The sequence below is a fragment of the Chiloscyllium plagiosum genome, chromosome 7 (assembly GCF_004010195.1).
Source record: "Chiloscyllium plagiosum isolate BGI_BamShark_2017 chromosome 7, ASM401019v2, whole genome shotgun sequence".
NCBI lineage: Eukaryota > Metazoa > Chordata > Chondrichthyes > Orectolobiformes > Hemiscylliidae > Chiloscyllium > Chiloscyllium plagiosum.
In genome coordinates, this window is record NC_057716.1 from 31,235,053 (window position 1) to 31,253,678 (window position 18,626).

An 18,626-nucleotide genomic window follows, 5' to 3' on the forward strand; every position below is an offset into this window, starting at 1 on the left:
ATTGATTTGTTCTGGTCCTAATAGTCTATTTTATTGTTTCAAATAGTTGGAATTTGGGTGAATGTGAAATTATTTTATTATTGTAAATTGGAATTTGAATTTAGCATCAATATTTGATGGAAGATATCCCAAACTCCTCTTGTAAAGTGCTGTAAAAGACTGGGACTGAATCACAATGCCTTCAGTCAGTGACTTGTCAGACGTCAAACTTACCTCACGTTTGAGGCAGTTGGCCCCCTGCAGAAATGTAACTGCTTCCAGGATATGTGCAATCCAGCAAGGTCATATTCTATGATCGACTTCATCCCTGGACAACAAGTGTGAATCACATGAAAAGCTAAAATAGTGAAATGCTGAAGTTATTTTGGTTGCATTGGTCCATGATCTCGGCGGCAATACAAGTGAAGCAGAGGAAAACAAATGTTTTCACACATTGCAAGTCTGCTAATTTCAACCATTTGAAATGGACAAGAAGTATTTGCGCTTCCCTACATATTATAAAATGTCCTTTAACTTTACAATGCCTCCATTCTGTAGGAGGACTTTGCTGCTGGGTAATATTGAATACATATACCTTCTCAGAAAAAAAATTCAGATCTTTTTGTCTATCATCCACACTCATCCCTAGTGACTAAACTGGACAGAACAATTAAAGGATTGCAGCAAGGTAAAACAATGTTAAAGAATGAAAGCAGGATTCAGCGGCATTAAAGGTTACGCAAAGAACTGACCTATCAAACAGTTAGAACAGGAACAGAAAAATCAAAGAGTTACAGCAGGAAGGAAGATATTAAACTGTTAGACCAGGAATAGATATATTAAAGAGTTAGAGCATGGAACGGAGATTAAAGGTTTAGAACAGGGAACAATAAAGAGCTAAAACAGGAATAGAGATGTTAAAACATTATGACAGGAGCAGAGATATTAAAGAGTTTTAGCAGAGAACAGAGATATTAAAGGTTTAGAGCAGGAACAACAAAATTTTTGTTTTAGAGTAGAAACAATGGGTGAAGGAAGTAGACCAAAGATATGAAAGAAAGAGTATGAAAAGAGATATAAAAGATTTAGAGCAGGGAACAGAGGTTAAAAAAAAGAGTTAGGGCAGGGACAGTGATGTGAAGGAGTTAGATCTGGGAACAAAGGTATTCAAGAATTATTGTAGGAAACAGAGATGTTAGAATCCGAGAATCATAGAGTCATACAACACAGAAACAGACACTTCAGTCCAACTCAATCATTCTGACCAGGTTTCTCAAACTAAACTAGTCCCATTTGCCTGCGTTTTGCCCATATCCCTCTAAACCTTTCCTATTTATATGCCTGTCCAAATGGCTTTGAAATGTTGCAATTGTACCTGCCTTTACCACTTCCTCTGGTAATCCATTCATATGTGCACCACTCTCTGTGTGAAGAAGTTGCCCCTCAGGACAATTTTTAATTTTTCCTCCCTCACCTTAAACCTATGTGCTCTAGGGAAAAGACCTTAGCTATTCATCCTATTCAGGCCCCTCATGATTTTACAAAGCTTCACAAAGTCACCCCTTGGCCTCCAATGCTCCAGGGAAAAACATCCCAGTCAATTCAGCTTCTCATAACTCAAACCCTCCAGTCCTGGTAACATTCTTGTAAGTCTTTGTATAGAGGATAGTGTTATTTGTGTTTGTACAAGAAACTATGTTGTTCAAATTTGCACATACAACAGCATGATATGTGATTTTTGCACAATTACATGGACTTATCGTTGGTGTGAGCAATATAAAGAGAAAGTAAAGGCATTCCTGCCTACAGTAGTTGTATACAGGGATTAGAAACTATGAGGAGTGAAGTTGATGCATAAAGTTGTTTGTACAGAATGCAGACTTTAGAGAAAGTAAAAGGGAATTGGATTAGTATAATAACAAGATCAGAGCTATGATTTTTTTCTATAGTATGCTGTATTTGCGGTGACCCTAGGAACTAACCAAACCAGAGCTGACAGTTTAATTGACTCCTTGGTTTTGTTGAGTGGTGATCAACAGTGACGAATTTGTTGCCAAAGAATTGCTTTTTCAAATGTTTGATGAGTTTATCCTTCCCCCATGGTGGGCAGCTGGGTGGTTGAATGCAGGTCATTTGTGCTACAATTCTTCATAACTGGATTGGTGAGGCTGCCCATTTCAGGCAACCAATCCAGGAGCAACCTGGGACATTGAATGATTGATCGTGGTTTTGAAAAATAAGTTGTTTGAAGTCCTTTTTCTAGCTCCAGTCAAAAGAGTTCAAGGTCTTTCTTTTCCTTGCAGCCCTTGTGTGGAGCAGAGCACTTCATCATAGATTTACTGGACAGAGGATCTGTCTAATGATAGCAATTTATCAGTGCTATGTGCTCAAGGCATCGTGAAGGTTTCTCAGTGACAGAAGCATGTTAAACAATTAGTTCCAGGGAAGCTCATAAGGAAAAGTATATGGAGCAGTATTGAATTGAATAAAATGAGTGGGACTGTCTGATTTTAGTCATGATTGTTGCTCAGGAGACACTTCAGTTTCTGTTGTTCTTGTAATTGGTCCTGGTTAGAGTTTCCGTGCCAATCTGAACTGTCATCTTCAACATGTCAAATTGCTTTCAGGATTACGGCATCATTGCAATCTCCACCAGCATTGCCTACCCTTCCTGGGGCTTTTCTCCAGAATTCTGTAGCTTGGGCCCAGAAGCTTCTTCAAGCTGATTGACAGATGAGCCAGAGGGTTGTTCTGGACATTTTGTTTGACTCAGTAGTTACCTTCTCGAATACGAAAGGTCGGTGGGAGTAAATTTAAGAGCAGCTTTCGACTGAGGATTGGAGAAATACTTGGAGAGGAAAGAATTGCAGCTCTCTGGCAGAGAGTGAGATTGATTGGTCTACCAGGCATGATGGGGTGGATGGTCACTTTGTGCTGCATCTTTCTCCAACTCTGACCATTATATTAAAGCTGACCAATTTTTTTTTCTCAGTTTGTTATGCCCCTTTATGTTAAGTGGATAAAAAAGTGTCTCTTTGGCTCAACATTTTTATGCAGGAGAGCATCTATTTCCTTATCAGCAAAGGAATTGAGGAGTCGAGCCTCTCTCACTACTGGGGATATGTCTTGGGAACACTTTATCGGAAACACAGGAAGCCTTTTCGATTGACCAACACTGCAGGTTGATGAGCGTGCTCTCAAAGCAACATGGGTGTTGACTATTGCAGCTTGGACTTGAGGGAAGCCAGTGATGGTGAATAATCTCTGCTTGATACCCCTCATCACAGGGGAAGGATATAAAGAGATAAAATCTACAGATAATGACATCCCAGATGCATTTGTGGGTTGAAGATTCGGAGATGTCACACAGGTTCCCAGTTGCTGCTTGAAGCTAGAATAAAAATTCAAGGTGCTCATAACCTTGTCAACTACTGGGACAAGATGGTCACTCAGACCTTCTGCGTACAAGTCCTGCTGCAGCAAATGACACAGTTTGATGTTAATGGCTTGGGACAACTTTAGGTTGCCTCCGCATTAGCTTCCCAAGAGCTGTGGAAAATGGCAGCAAGACCTGTAAAGGTGCATGGTCTCATTATTCACCTCCAATCTCTTCGGGGATCTTTTCCCTCTGGAGGCCACGTGGCACCCACCAGAGGTCACGGTTTTTTTTTCTGGGCTTGCTGATGAATTTGAAATGGCTCTTTCTTTTTGTGCTATCTTCACTGGTGAACCACTGAAGCACTGGTCATGTCCATGTCAGGTGCATGAGCAAACAACCTGTGGAGAGTACCAGAAAGAGAACACCCTTTCATTGATGATATCCTCGGCCCCCACTTAAGTCACAGTGATAAATGGAATTTGCATTGACACAGGTATGCAAAAGAGGCTTTAGAACGTAGAACAAAGAACTGTACAGCACAGGAATGGGCTCTTCGGACAGTGATATTGTGCCGAGCATGACACCAAATTAAACTAATTCCTTCTGCCTGCCCTTGGTCCATATCTGTCCAACCTTGCATATTCATGTGCAAGAAGTGATGCCTCAATAAAGAGCTCTGTGTTAGGTAACCTTATCCAGATATGTGTTCATTCTACTTGGGGGTGTGACATTCTGCTAGGAATGCACTGTGCTCATGACTCACTGTGCTCAGTTGTAAGGCACACCTCCTTACAATTCAGAGTGAGATTCTGGTAGCTGCAAAGCACTTTCTTTCAGTGCCATGTGTGAAGTGTGATTTAGAAATGGCAAATCCAGATCAAGTTGACATCTATTTAGATTTAGACATAGAACATTACAGCGCAGTACAGGCCCTTCGGCCCTTGATGTTGCGCCGACCTGTATAACCAATCTGAAGCCTAACTATCCTACACTATTCCATTATCATCCATATGTTTATCCAAATACCATTTAAAAGATCTTAAAGTTGGCGAGTCTACTACGGTTGCAGACTTAACTGACGTGACAGAGGCACTTAGTGCAAATAATGTAAAGTTTGTGGTTGTTTTGCGGCCATCACTTGGAGTAATCCTCCTTGGACAATGAATGATTTGCTGACTGAATGCAGTTAGAAACCAGATAGGTGGGATGACTGGACTGTGCAGGGATATGGTATTAACAACAGTTGTGTGAAGGCCTGGAGAAGCAAGCAATGAGCTACTGTTTCAGGTGGATTCTGTGACTTTCCTGTTGGGAATTGGCTCCATCTAGTTTCCAAGGGGAGGAGATTTGAGAGAGACATAGAAATGTAGTCTGAGTACAAATCGTGGAACAAAGATCGTTGCTGATCATTTGTGAGATTCAGAACGCGCTGTTAACCCTTCAGGGGTAAATTTGGAATAATTTCATTCAGATTCTGATTTTATCATTTTTTGCTGTGCTTTTCCAACTAATTCACCATATTCCACCCTGCATCAGGGAATCGAAAACTCTATTCTCGGAGTGTGTTCTCCAGCTATGCCAGGGCACGGGGATGCCTACCAATGGAGATACCATCTGAGCAACTGGCACTGTGGCAGCTCAGCCTCAGTAGTCTCCAAGTTGTTGAGATATTTGACATGTGTTCTCAGAAGCTCAAAGTAATGCAGTCTACACCTGAGAATTATGTCACTCATTGGGACTTGGAAAATTAGATCTGTCAAATTATTTGAATTAAACAAGAAAATAAAAATTTGTATATGCACAGTGTTGTCCATTTCCTCAGGATATCCTGGACCACTGGAGAGAAAATGAGGCGCTTGTTGAATTAGAGTGACTTTGCAATAATTTGGGAAATGTGCTACCAATTTCCTCACAGCAAGCTCCACAAGCAATAGCTCACATACTTGTTAGAACTTGTTTGAGGCATGTACACTGGCAGAAAATCACTGAAAACTCCTCTGCTCTTTTTCAAATTGAACTCTGGGATTTTTTTTCTCATTCACATGTGAGACATGAATCTCATAGCTGGACCAGAATTTGTTGCTTGTCCCAAGGAGGCCTTGAGAAGATGGTGGTGAGCTGCCTCATGTGCTGCAGTCCGCGAGTTGGAGGGAGACCCACAACCCACAGCATTTGACCCAGCAATATGGTGATACATTTCCAAATCAGGATGTTGAGCGGCCTGAAGGGAAGCTTGCTGATGTTGGTGCTCCCATATAACTGCTCCCCTTGTCCTTCTAGATGGAAATGGTCATGGGTTTGGAAGGTGTTACCTGAAGAGCTTTGATGAATTTCTGCAGTGCATCTTGTAGATAGAACACACTGCTGCTACTCAGCGTTGGTGGTGGAGGGAGTATCAGATGTAGTGCCAATCAAACAAGCTACTTTGGCCAGGATGATGTCAGGCATCTTGAGTGTTGTTGGAGTTGTACCCATCCAGGCAAGTGGGACATATTCCATCACACTTCTGACTTGTGCTTTCAAGATGACTGACAGACTTTGGGGAGTCAGGAAGTGAGGTAATCGCTGCAGTATTCCTAGCCTCTGACCCACCCTTGTAGCCACTGTGATTATGTGGTGAATCCAGTTGAGTTTCTGGTCGTGGGTAACCTCCAGAATGTTGATAGTGGGAGATTCAGTGATGGTAACACCACTGAATGTCCAGGGGCGGTGGTTAAGTTATCTTTTAATGGAGATGGCCATTGCCTAACTATGTTACTTGCCACATGTCAGTCCAAGCCTGGATATAATCTGGGTCTTGCTGCATTTGAACTTGGACTGCTTTGTTATCTGAGGAGTTGCAAATGGTGTTGACCTCCACCTGAGAGATGAAACAGAGCATTGATTTGATATGTCATCCAAAAGATGGCACCTCCAGTTTGTATAACAGTATGGTGGCACTGTACAGACATGTCAGTCAGGATAGGATGATCAAGTCTCTGATTGTAGGAATCAGAACCCATTGTCCTGTGACCTAGAGGTGAGACAGCTACCCTTTGAGCCATGGCTGACACTTGAGGGATGCTAGATAGCACACACACTTGAAATGAAGAGGGTCAATTACTCTTCCCTTGAAGTGAACTTCACAACTGCTTAATCTTTGTCAGTAGCTAATCTTGGGATTGTTTGCATATTTCGAAAGGTAGATGGCTAAAATAGGATAACTGTACAGATGTTCCTAAACAGCTGTCTGTGCTTGTTCAGGTACATTTGTTGATCTTCGTCATTCGCCTTTGTTCTGGTTCTCCAAAGTGGGCCTATGTTGTGATCCAGAGAGGAACAGGAACAGGAACAGGATTTGGTCCAGCTGAGAGTTTACATTCTTAAACTGAGATTTGTTGATGGGGATCATTACGCAAATAAGATCAGCTGGGTGGATTAGCTTGTGGCTTTTTCAATGTCATTGCTACGAATATTTTGATAGTCCTGCATGAGATTGCCATTAGCTCCATCTGCCTGATTGTAGCTTGGAGTCCAGGTAGTTTTCATGGATGAGCGACATTCTGGTCTGCACAAGCAGTTTTGTCATCTCGTCAAATGGCTGTGAAAAATAAGAGGCCTCTCCATGGTTTGCACTGCCGTTCAGCTCCTCCTACTGGTAATTTGTGAAAGTGGCCGGGCCATCAACTGTGTTTTAATTCTCTGTCAAAGCTGTCTGAAAATTCACAGTTGGGAAGGTGGAGCGGTCGGGTGGGATGGGGTGGTGCGTGGCGGAGGGTGGGGTTAGTTCGGGATTGAGGAACAAAGAAACAGAAAATGTAAAATAGTTCACAGTCAAATTAAAGGGTCGCTGAAGTGAAAAACCCAACTCAAATCAGTTGGCCAACTCATCTGAAATCCTTGCCAAGCTGACCACTTCCACCAGCTGCTCGTCCCCACCAAATCCAACCTGGCAATAGAAAAAGTGACATCTGTGGAACGAGTAGGAAACAATTACATAGCATGTGTGCACAAATACTGACAGCACGCGCTCTGGGACAGCCACTCGAAATTGGACCTTTCTCAGCATATGACAATTTGAGCCAGTCAGGTATTGACATCCTTATCATGTGAGTCTTTCCTCAGAGCTGTTGCTTAGTGAACAGCTGAGGTTGTGGGCATTTCTGGGTGAAGTGCTTTGTACAAACAGCAGATGCATGTTTGCATCTTGATTTGTCTAGTAAAAAAATTGCCTGCCTGTTTTAAAACATCACATTTCTCCACTCTCACATCCCTTAAGAATTCCCTCACTCACTTCCATTTTCCTTCCAACTTTGTAAGACCTTTCCCAATTTACAGCACAACCCAGTATATTGCCTCAAACAGAGATATTACTTGCACAGTCAACAGGGTCAGTGGGTGGCTCCACATCCTCTCAAGAATAACCATTTTTACTGCTCATTTTCAAGGGAAATGTATCATTAAAGTGTGCGCTGGTCCCACACAAAACTGTTCACACCATCCATCATTTAATCCCACCCAAATATGCTCAACGTGACTAGGTTTCAGTGGAACTTGGAAAAATGTGAATTCAGTACAGCTTTTCATGGGAGTGCTGAGAATTGAATGAATTGAATTGAATTTATTGTCACATGTACTGAGGCACAGTGAAAAACTTTGTCTTGTGAGCAATAAAGGCAGATCACAGAGTTAAAGAGCATCGATAAGTAAAGACAAAGATAAGATACGTGAAGAAGAGGTAAATAGCGACAAAAACCAAAACACAGGTACAGGTGAATGCTAAGAGTTTGGGAGTCCATTCTAGAACTGAAAATGTGTTGCTGGAACAGCGCAGCAGGTCAGGCAGCATCCAGGGAACAGGAGAATCGACGTTTCGGGCATAAGCCCTTCTTCAGGATTCCTGAAGAAGGGCTCATGCCCGAAACGTTGATTCTCCTGTTCCCTGGATGCTGCCTGACCTGCTGCGCTGTTCCAGCAACACATTTTCAGCTCTGATCTCCAGCATCTGCAGACCTCACTTTCTCCAGTCCATTCTAGAATCCAGGTCATCGCCATTTAGAGAATTTTTCCTGCCCATCATCCAAAGATTTGCAGGTTAGGTGACTTGACCATGCTAAATTGCCCTGTAGTGCCCGGGATTGTGCAGGTTAGATGGGTTAACTGTGATAAATGTAGGGTTATGGGCATGGCGTGGGAGGTTTCTCGAAGGATCAGTGCAGACTGGATAGGCCGAATAGCCTATTGACACATTATAGGGATTCTGTGATTCTAAGTACAGTTGATCTGAACTATGATACCTCCACAGAACAGCACTCCCTCAGTACTGCATGGAAGTGTCAATCTTGAAATTGAACTAAGGCCTTTGGAGTGGGGTTTAAATTGAAGCCCTCTGACTCAGAGTGGACATGCTACTCCCGCACCTGACACCTTTAAATCTTGTTCTTAGTCTCAATACCTTCAGGCTTTGTGCGGAGTTCCAGCTGCTGCTTTGTCTGAGGCCCATTAACTCAACTTGGACAAGGAGCAGAAATGAATAGATTTTAGGTGGTTATTCCTCGCCTGAGCTATGCTGTGTAATGTTAGAGAAGCCTGGATGTTCAGCAGTTAAGGCCAATGTTTGCTGTCACTCCTTCATGCAAACAGAGTCATGCCCTTTGCAGAGACTGTTGTAAATAATTTATCTGGCAAAGCAATTAATTAACAAACAATGTTATTACAAATTGCAAAGCAAGTTAGATCTCTTTGACAAAGCAAGGTAACAAATGAAACACAACTGTAGATTCAGCTGCTCAGTAATCCATTAAATCAGGAGATGCTACCCCAGAAGAGTAGGGTTGCTCTTTACATACATAAAGCACTGAGACCAGGTACAACTGAGTAGCTAAGAAATGCCTCCTAAATTGTGTTTTCATGTGTTATTAGTCAACTTTATGCAGCTTCCCCAAGCACGCCAGTTACCTTGCTAGTGGCAAATCTGTGCTGTGTAACTTCTTTCATTCCGAATCGAGCCAGAGACTAGACTTATCGGAATTTTGTTTAGTGCTGCCTTACTGTGTGCATATTCCTTTGCATTAAAATAATGTAAATGATTGCACAGTTCACATTGTTCAGCTCTGCAAACTTGAACTCAGCTGTGAAATGTAAATGTAAGCTGTTGTTGGTAAATTAGCCCACTGCAAAAAGAATGCGCCGATCTGATTCCATCTGTGTTTCCCTCTCTTTACACTTGAGAGGTCTGCTGGGGTTTATGAGGTGAAGCAGAATTGCCAAGAGCATTGCTCTGAACCTAAGTTGGTCTGAGGGGGGACAGCTACAGGACCATCTCATAATGCTTCCCAAGGCATGAGAACCAATGGGGAGAGGGTATACAGGGATGCAAATAGTTGGTCAGATATTCTCTACATGCCAGAGGCCAGCTACAAAGTGCTGCACCAAAGTTTGCTTCTCCTGTCCATCTGGGTGCAGAGCTGGTCGCAAGAAACTAAACAAGGAGTGGAAGTTATTTGGGCACTGCAAGTGCAATTTTGTTTCCAAAATGGGTTTTGGGTCACCCACCCACACTTCTGCTTTTGTCTATCCCAGTGAGGAATTAGGTATTTTGGTGAGTATTGTAGCAAGTACACATAGTGCGTTTGCTATAAGTGTACAGAGGAGGCAGACTGTAACATTAATCAGCACAACCACTGTGTGTTTGTAACTTCAGCACTGTTACTGGCACTAACTAAAGAGGTCATCACCATCTTCCAGGTTGTTAGTCGATTTGCCTTCTGGTGCTGAGATTGTAGACTTTTTTGGTGGTTTCTAGAGCACTTTAAAGTTGCTAACATTTACAGGGACTGGTGTGCTATGGGCTGAATGACTTTCTATTGACTGAAAGCTCCCCTCTGTACTAGACAAATATCTGTATCTGGTTTTGTGTGAGAACATGAGACAATGTTGCTCTATAATTGCCGCCTGTCTGGTTTTCCATCTCCTCGTCTGCAACCACTGGCTTGGGAGGGCTTGCACGCCTGTAAACCTGAAAGGAAAAGGCTGCAAGGTGTGGATTGTGAGGGGAGAGAAGGAAATAGGAAATAGGAAGTACATCCTTAAATCAGTGACAGCTTGGAAATGAAAAGAGATTGAGAGATGGGAACAGAGTGATTCAGTACAATTGTGCCATCATGTTCAAAGTTTCCAGCCCTAGCTTCAAGCAGTGTCACTCGAATGATGGTGACCATTGTCTCTTCCATAGAAGTGCAGCCATGCCTATCTGTCACTGGTTAGATCTTGCTATCTCCAGTAGTGAAGCATCTTACCCTGCAAGAGGGAGGAGACATGTGTACCAGTGAGCATTGTGCAGTGTGTTCGATTGATGTGGCCGTCATGCCTGAATGGTTGGCGATGAGTACGGTGTGTGAAATGTGAGGGTGAGGCTTGTAACATTGGTAGATATGTGCGGATTGAGGTGCAGATATGAATGTCAGGTATGAGTTATGATTGTTCGGGGCTGATGGCCAATGAATGATAGCAGTGTCGTGCAACGATTGTCATGTGGCGGATATGAGAGAAATGATTGGAAAAGGCCATTTGAAGACGCTGATTTTGACTCCTTATGTCAGGTTATTACCTTATTGAAGCACTGCCTAAAAGCCAGGGCGAGAATCCAGGAAGTAACAACCACAGGCCTCTGGCCCTGTATTTTTCTGAGAGTTTGTCCATCTTGGCCCCCCTGCAGATAGATGCTCTCTCTCTCATCTGCATGTGTTTAGTCAGGGCCAGGTCACTTGGAGACTGCTCTTTGTCTTTTTGTGCTAGAATTCTCCTTTTGCACATATTTTCTTCTCCAACCATTTGCAGCCAGATTGCTACCCTCCATCAAGAGGGGCAAATTGACTTTAGGTGGTGCTAGCCTTTCATGGTTTGCATCTCTCTTTGGGTATACAGCTACTTGATAGTGCAATGAACACTGGGCACATGCTACAGTCGCTTAAATGACCATGCGTTGCAACATTTGACTACTGTCTGCGTGGGGAAGCAATGGGCATGAGTTAATCATGCATTGTGCCTGTTCTTGTAACCAAAACTTCCATCAATATATTAGAGTTAATTCACTGTCTGCTCATAAAAGTTGTCAAGATATTTTGGATATAGGTTTGCCTTATTTCATTGCAATTGTGCTACGAACATTTTTGCCAATTAATTTTCCTGTACAAATTATGCAAGACTTTTCACCATTTCATACCTGTTTGAAATGTTTTGCTGAGCTCCACAGTGGGATTCAGGTAAAATACAGTGTATTTAAATGCACTTTATGGAAATAAATTTTTCAATGTATTCATTCAACTTTACTGATCTACAAATTGCCACTTTATGGAGATTTAAGTGACAGGAGCTTTAAAACGGTTATTTACTCACTGACAGCTTAAGTACCATAGCACTATACATCACGATCGATTTCATTTCTTATAACCTATCTCTTCTGCTATTAATGTCCACACAATTCAAGTTGCCTTGCTCCCTGCCCCATATCATTTGAAAGCATGTACCATAAAAGTAATAACTTGTGATGATAATGGACTATCCAATTCAAGTAATAGAAGTGAAGTAAGTTTGAAGTTTTGGACATCTAAAACACGTTTAAGCAGAAATCTTGAAGGCAGGCATCATATTCTGTGTCCACAAAACCAAGGAGATAAGTGTAAGAACTTAACACAAGCAAAATCACATTTAAGTAGTCACACTGATGTGACAGTACACACATGAATCATCTGAATGAGGAAACTCTCTTTGTAAATGTGACAGAGGGCCTGGAGTAAGGAGGGGGCAACAATGCTGAGAGAGACGGCTAACTGTATCAAGTTGGCAGCCCAGTAAGATTTGTGTAGCAAGGCATGCTTTGCCCTCCAACCCCCCCCCCCCGGCATGTGGTTTGTGCCGTTGGTCAGGCTGATTCTGTTCCTCTTCGATGTGATTTCGCCTTGTATTTCAGGAACCAGTTCTTTGCAACGTGTGTGAAAAAGGCACTTGAGAAGCATTCTGTGGGCTTTCTCAAAATAATTGCTGCTGCAACGTGCACATAGCTGGTAAGGCCACATGTAGTGTCCACCATGAGCATTGAGAAAGTGATGTCCAGGCTTCCATTCCAACAGCTGTAGTCCATGTGTTGACAGTAACTCAGTTATACCATTAAGCTGTGAACTCCAAGATATTGACAGAGGAAGGTGTGGAAAGTCAGAATGGCATGTCAGTAAAGCAATAACGAAGGTGTAGTTTGCCTTTCACGACCTCCAAATGTTCCAAATCCTTTTACAGCCAAGAAACATAAGAAATGGTGTAGCCTATTCAGCTTCTCAAGCTTGTTCCATAATTCAATTAGATTATAGCTGACCTTTACCACTTTTTCTATACTAGACTGATTCCTGGGATGGCAGGGCTAACATATGAAGAGAGATTGCATCAGTTATGGCTATACTCATCGGAATTTAGAAGAATGAGGGGGGGGATCTCATAGAAACCTGTAAAATTCGAACAGGACCAAACAGGGTAAATGCGGGAAGGATGACTGGGCAGTCCAAAACCAGGGGTTACAGATTAGATTAGATTAGATTACTTACAGTGTGGAAACAGGTCTTTCGGCCCAACAAGTCCACACCGACCCGCCGAAGCGCAGCCCACGCAGACCCATTCCCCTCCATTTACCCCTTCACCTAACACTACAGGCAATTTAGCATGGCCAATTCACCTAATCTGCACATCTTTGGACTGTGGGAGGAAACCGGAGCACCCGGAGGAAACCCACGCAGACACGGGGAGAATGTGCTAACTCCACACAGACAGTCGCCTGAGGCGGGAATTGAACCCGGGTCTCTGGAGCTGTGAGGCAGCAGTGCTAACCATTGTGCCTCCATGCTGCCTACAGTCTAAGGATACAGAGTAGCCATTTAGGACTGAGATAAGGAGAAATTTCTTTACCCAGAGAGTGGTGAGCCTGTGTAGAGAAAGCGGCTGAGGCCAAAATATTGAAGATTTTCAAGAAGGAATGTGCTCGTGGATCGTGCACCAAGCAACTACAGTACTCTGGATCTGGGGCAGGTTGATATTGAGTCCAATGACCAGGTAGCCAGTCTCTGGCCTTGGCCCAGATGTTGTTTTCAGAGGTGAGTGCTGGATCTCAGCCTTTGCAACTTTGCCTGCTCAAACGAGCGATACCTCTTCAGAGCCACCTGAGAGATGAAACAGAGCCGCTTTGGGATGGTGAAGGGTTTATCAGGGATTGGGAAGTGAGACACTCATTCCAAAATATCCAAGTATCTGCTTTCTGTTCTTCTGACAGCCTCTCAAAGTGAGGAGGATGTTTGTATGTGGATACAGCCCATAACCAAGAATGTGGGGAGGCTGTTGTCCTGCAACTATCACTTGGTTCTGGCTGACTGGGAACCTCTCTCACTTTTACCACCTGCCGTACATACATTGTGAAGATTTGGAGATTAGTGATGAAATGGTTTGGCCTCGTTATGAATGCATTTTCATTGGCTATAACCTCCTGGAGTGGGGCTTATACCCAGAGCTTGTGGCTCCGAGGCAGGAACATGACTCAGTGCACCTCAACACACCTTTCCTGTTCTTATGGTCACAATGTCAAGACAGCTGGTCCACCTAAGCCTCTGATAACCTCCAAGGCATTGATCAGGGCCTTGGTGTTGATGGTACTGCCGGACAGTACTGCTGTTCTGTTAGAGACAACAGATTTAGGTTTGTTCAGCAGCAGAAATGCCTTGCTCAGTTTCACCATTTGTGTGGATGGGTTGATGTATCACATCCTTCACAACTTTAACAATTTCATGGTCAAGTTAATTGATATCCAAATGCATGTACTAAAGTTTTTGCAAGCTATTTGATTCATTCATATTTAGTGTATTTGCTACTGTACCCTTAGAGCACTCCCTTCAGTTCCTTCAGAATTTTACAGATACTTTAGGTCTGTCTATCCCATGACAAGTATTATGATTGCTGTAACTTGATCGCATAATCTTTGTAATGTAGTTTTTCCATCACAAATTTGGAGGATCAGTGCAGATATCAGTGCATTCACAATGTTAAGTCCTATGACCTTGATGTTCTGTTTGACCCTGAACTGAGCTTCCATCCTTAAAACCTTTCTATCACTAAAACTTCTTGTTTACATCTCCTCAACACCACTTGACTGCATCCCTGTCACAACTCATCAGCTGGTAAAATCCTTGTCCAGGTCTTTATTGCCCTGGATTTGATTGTTTCATTGCCCTCTAGGCTACCTCTTTCATCCTGTCCTCTGTGAAGTTAAGTGTATCCTAGAACTCTGCTGCCCATGTTCTAACTCATTGCCTTATCACTGTGCTCAATCACCTACATTGACTGCCAACCTGACTTTTCCTCCGTTCTGAAAGTTTTATGCTTTTTTGCAAATTCATCAAGGACCTCACCCCTCTCTATTTCTGTAACTACCTCCCACGCTACAAGCTGCTGAAGTCTTTGTGCACTTCGAAATCTGATCTTTTTCTTCTTCCCTCTCTCCAATTTCCCTTGCATGTACGACTATGCCTTCAGCTACCCAGACTCTAACTTTTGGAACTGCTTTCCCAAATCTCACTGCCTCCTTACTTTTCCCCTCCTTTTTGTCAATCCTTAAAACTAATCTGTTTAAACCAAGCTTTTGGACATCTGTGCTAATATCTCTTTATGTCGTACATTGTCAAATTTTGATTGATAATTGCTCTGGAGGGGGCTGGGCGGGGGAATGCAGCCTTGGATGTTTCACTGTCTTAGAAGTTGCTGTCTAAATAAAAGCTATTATTACTGCTTTTGCTTCATCACTTTCCCACTGAAGTAGATTTTTTATCTGCCTTAATGAATTTCTTCATGATCGGATTGAAGTAAGAATACTTGGCACAAATATTGTGGAGAGAAGCTGTAGTTGGCATCGCCCTGAAGTAAGCCTGTTCTGCCTGGCAGTTTCTATGAGTCTCTCTTTCCCCTATTCAGCCAAAACCATAGCAACAGCCATCTTATGGATTGCTGCAAAAGAAATGTGAGGCATATTTTGACAAGTCATTTTCCTCGAGTCTCCATTATTATATCATTTCCACTTGTTTACCTATCTGCACATTGTTCGCCAAATTCTTGCTGCATGTCACGGTGACAAAAATGTATGCTTAGTCTCTGGTTTCACGTCATTTTTAAATAGCAGTTTTAAACATCTTCATTAAGAGTCAGCATGTTCGGAGATGGGATATCTGGCTTACAGTGCTTCTTTGAATGGGCTATTATATTCTGACATGCAAATGTTCTTGTTTAGCAAAAACCATTAGATTATTTTCTACAATCCTTTCAGGACAGGGGAAGAGAAGACAGCTACCCACAACTGATCAGAAAATTTGATTACATTCATGGCCATTCATTACCTCAAGTCAATTGTACCACTCACTTAGATCCAGGCTGATCCCTATTGTCACCCGTCTTTTCTCAAAACATCCTGGTATCCTTAGCAAACAAATAACCGTGAATTTTAGTCTTGAAAATTTCAATTGCCTTTGCTTATGGGGATTCCTGATTTCCACTACTCTGGGTGTGAATTAAGAATCCAATCTATTGAAGGTAAAGATGTGCCTTGGTGGTTTTTGTCGATGGTGGCTGTCCTCGTGCTCTGGATCCATTAGTGGTAAAGGGTTATTCGCTATTTCATAAATGAAAACTCTGGATATCCCTTTCCAAACATTTTACTGTGTTATGAGTGCCATATAAATGCAAGTTGTTGTTGCTATAGAGTGGCTGTTTCTAGCTCCAATGGGCGATCATTGGTAAAGCCCAAACAGCTGCTGTGTCATTGGCATCAGCCAGAAGATAAGCAGCGTGAATCTGAACACAGATTCTGGCTGGTGCTGGAGGCTATCTGTGCAATCACCTACATTAGGACATACTGACTGTCTTGGAAAAGTTCTTGCAAGGTTGACCATATAACAACACAAGTAGGCCACTGTTTTAATAGGGTGCACTTGACACTTAGCAACACAAGCACTTGCAAGGTACTAGCTGGGGTGCAATGTGTACCAATAGCTTTTATCTACAATTGCATCAACTGGAAGCCAGAGTAGAACTCAAAGGGTTAAAAATTATTGCTCGGGTTCTGCTACAGCTGTCTGTTGAACATTGACAGATCTCAGTATCATTCAGTGTAACAATGACAGCACATGCGTCAATACAACCATCAAAAGGACCGATTTTCTCTTGACAGTAGACTAATTTCAAAAGCAAATCTTTTTGTATGCATTCATTGATTTTGTTTCATTTTGTGCAAGACACGAACATTTTCGCTCTTAAGGATATGCGTGTCTTAAAAATGAACTTGCCTGAAGAACAGAAGATTTACAAGCAAAATAACTTTTTTTTATTGAAATGGTTGTTGTAGATAAAGTAAATGTGTTATAATAAGTTTGAAGGGAAGATTGTCTGTTTTAATTGTCTGACGTTAGGAAGTGGGGTACTTGAATAGTAATGTTTTTGCTGATCTGAGACCCTATGCCTTGGTATAGTGCACATATATTACTAATGGATTCCAACAAATGGAAGCATCACCATAGGCAAGTTTAGTTTTGGGAATTTGATGAGGAAGGATAAAGCAGATGCTCAGCATTCTATCATCAGGAGGAGGAAGATTATAGAGAGAGATTAACACTGACAAAAGAGATGTGGCACAAATTGTGACAGCTCTGCTTTTCAAAGACAATGCCAGATCTTAAAATGTGTTTTTTAGCAGAACAGTGACAAAAGATGTAATAACACCAAAGTGAGAGAGATCATATAAGTGTATTGTGTTGTACGCCAGACATTATCAAATACATTGAGAAGGGTTGTAAAGAAGCTCTTGTGTCTTGTCAGCATGGAAAATATGCAAACACCACATGGCTCCAGTAAAGTGGGAGCTTGAAAACTAAAATAATTTCCTGTCATATTCTGGATCGATCTGTTAAATCGACACTGAAGGCCATGACTATTAAACTGTAATGAGGCACTTACAGCTTTTAGTGAGATTATCGGGATTTTAGAATTAGCAGAAGTACCTCAGGTGAAATCCAGTTTACGTCAGAAAAGACCTGGGGCCATTTTTTCATCACGGTCAGTAACTCAAGTAGGTAGATCAGGAAATTTAACCAGGGAATAATCCTGTCAGAAGTGACGTTAGGCCTACAATATGTTTGGAGGCGAGAGTGTGGTGCTGGAAAAGCACAGCTTGTCAGGCAGCATCCGAGGAGCAGGAGAATTGACGTTTCAGGGATAAGTCCTTCATCATCATTATGCCGATTCTCTTGCTCCTCAGATGCCGCCTGACCTGCTGTGCTTTTCCAGTTCCACACTCTTGATTTTGATCTCCAGCATCTGCATTCCTCACTTTCTCCTACAATATATTTACCTAAACATGGCAAGTCTATTGTCATCTAATGAATAGGTGATCATGTGTTTTCCATCATGTGCATCCTGGCTATATGGCAACCTTGGAATGCCATATATGGAAATTCACAACCGGCTGTAATAGAGACTTAGAATTCCTCCAAGCTGTTCTTTCTCAGTCCTGTGCCCAGAGGCAGGTCTGACCATGATCTCCAACATGGATTAGACAAAGAATCAGGTACAGGAATTGATCCATGTGCTGTTAACGCCAATCTGATCCACGCCAGCCAATTGAGCCAACCAGCCCCAGTCTGAGTTGCCATGGCCACATGCATGTTGCAGTCCAGAATTACAGAGAGTGAAGACAAAAGCTCCAACTTTCTTTCCATCACATGGATGGTCAGAGATGACCGCCATTCTTACTACTTGCCATTGGCGTGTTTTGGAGGGAATTGATGGATGATAGTTAACCTGTTTGTCTGCATTAAAGGCACACCTTCCTCAAATTAATAAGACAATATCTTGAGATGAAGATTGGCCAAATGGTTGGTTGACAGTGAGGAAGCAGGTCCTAGGTTACGGGAGGATAAAAGTGGACTGATCAGATATGAAGATCATTTGGAATTTAGCCCTGGTAAGTGTGAGGTGATGCACTTTGGAAGAAGTAACAAAACAAGGAGTACTCAGTAAATGACAGGACACTAGGAGGGATCTTGGGGTCTTCGTCCACAAATTGCCAAGAGTGACAGGGCAGATTAGTCAGGTAGTTGAAAAGGCCTGATGAAGGGCTTATGCTCAAGACATCAACTCTCCTGCACCTTGGATGCTGCCTGACCAGCTGTGCTTTTTTCAGCACCACACTCTTCGACTTTAAAATTTAAAA

At 42.4% G+C, this 18,626-nt stretch overlaps 1 protein-coding gene across 1 annotated transcript in view; it reads left to right on the forward strand.

Annotated features, from left to right (window-relative positions):
* LOC122551916 (receptor tyrosine-protein kinase erbB-4-like) overlaps positions 1-18,626 on the forward strand; it is a 958,043-nt gene that overhangs the window by 746,435 nt on the left and 192,982 nt on the right. The gene's annotated exons all lie outside the window — the stretch shown is intronic.